The sequence below is a fragment of the Nicotiana attenuata genome, chromosome 5 (genome assembly GCF_001879085.1).
Source record: "Nicotiana attenuata strain UT chromosome 5, NIATTr2, whole genome shotgun sequence".
In the NCBI taxonomy this organism is placed as follows: domain Eukaryota; kingdom Viridiplantae; phylum Streptophyta; class Magnoliopsida; order Solanales; family Solanaceae; genus Nicotiana; species Nicotiana attenuata.
In genome coordinates, this window is record NC_031993.1 from 13939483 (window position 1) to 13941604 (window position 2122).

A 2122-nucleotide genomic window follows, 5' to 3' on the forward strand; every position below is an offset into this window, starting at 1 on the left:
CAAGGAACATTGCTTGTAGATACAAACATTAATACAAAGGAGCAGAACCCAAATCAGCTCATGGCAGTAAGCGATTTAGACAAGCTAGGAGAGAGACAACGCCAACTACTCCAGTTATATTAGAGACAGATGAGTCAGCAGAGATCACCGAGGTTGTAATTGAACATGCACAAGTTAACAAGGGTAAGGAGAAGGAAGGTGAACAACTCCCAAAATAGGTGGTAGAAAAAGCTTCCAGCAAAGAAAAGACACAAATCAGTCGGCAGAGGTTGACTCCTGCACCATTCCCTCAGAGGTTGGCAAAGCAAATGAAAGATGATCAATACATGAAATTCATGGAAATGACCTAGACAAATTCAATTGAATATTCCACTGATGGATGCTTTGAGGGAAATGCCAGGGTATGCAAAAATGATGAAGGACCTGATGTCGCAAAAATTTGACTTCCAGGACCTGTCCACTGTAAATCTGACGCAGACCTGCAGCACGGTAGTGACAAGTCCTATGGCTCAAAAGGTGTCTGATCCAGGTAGTTTCACTATCCCATGAACCATTGGGAGTTATGCCTTTGCTAAAGCATTGTGTGACATGGGAGCCAGTATAAACTTGATGCCCTTGGCAATCTATACAAAACTGGGCATTGGCAGAGCTAGACCAACCTCAGTGTTGCCGTAACTGGTTGATCCCACAGTCAAAAGACCGTCTGGAATTCTTGATGATGTGCTTATTCAAGTGGGGAAGTTTGTATTCCATGCAGACTTCGTCGTTCTTGACTGTCAAGTGGATGAAGAGATACCAATCATTCTGGGAAGGCCATTTTTAGCCACTAGGAAAGCATTGATTGATTGTGAGGCTGGAGAGTTGAAAATAAGGTTGAACAATGAAGAAATAATATTCAATGTTCAACAATCTATGAGGAAACCCAGCGAATTTGCAAATTGCTCGCTAGTGGAGGCCATGGATGTAATACAACAAGAGGAGGATGAGACTCTTAATGTCAGGGATCCGTTAGAAGCCTGCTTGATGAATCTGGAAAATGTGGATGGTGAGGAGTATGCAGAGTGGGTCATGGCTCTCGAAGGTCAAGGGTTATGGAAAAGGGAACCCCAGTACGAGCCCCTACACTTAGAAGAAAGAATACCACCACCTGCGAAACCATCGATAGAGGAGCCACCACAGTTGACCTGAAACCGCTTCCAGCTCACCTCATGTACGCTCTCTTAGGGCCTAATTCTACTTTACCTATTATTATATCATCCCGTTTGCTAGCTGTGCAGGTAGAGCAACTCCTACAAGTGTTACAGGAATGTAAGACTGATATTGGTTGGACTATGGCAAACATAAAGGGTATCAACCCAGTTTTTTGTATGCACAAGATTCTATTGGAAGAGGGTCACAAACCTTCTAGAGAACATCAACGTAGGCCGAACCCGAATATGAAAGAGGTGGTGAAGAAGGAAGTGATCAAATGGTTAGATGCGCTTATCATCTTCCCCATCTCTGACATCAATTTGGTCAGCCCTGTTCAGTGTGTGCCAAAGAAGGGGGAATGACGGTCGTACAAAATGAGAATAATGAGTTGATCTCGACTCGTACAGTCACGGGGTGGCGGATTTGCATGGATTATCGGAAATTGAACATAGCCACCCGGAATGACCATTTCCCCTTGCCATTCATTGACCAAATGTTGGACAGGTTGGCTGGGCGATCTCACTTCTGTTTCTTGGATGGATATTCGGGGTACAGTCAGATCTCAATAGCCCTTGAAGACAGAGAGAAAACATCCTTCACCTGTCCGTATGGCATCTTTGCCTTTCGGAGAATGCCTTTTGGACTTTGCAATGCACCGACTACATCCCAGCGGTGTATGTTAGCCATTTTCATGGATATGGTTGAAGACATTATGGAGGTATTTATGGATGATTTCTCCGTGGTGGGGGATTCATTCGAAGAATGTTTTCACAATATAAGAAGAGTGCTCAGAAGATGCGTGAAGACAAATTTAGCGTTGAATTAGGAAAAGTGCCATTTTATGGTACAAGAAGGGATAGTCTTGGGGCATCGAGTGTCCAATAAAGGAATTGAGGTTGACCATGCTAAGGTTGACGTGATTGAGAAGATG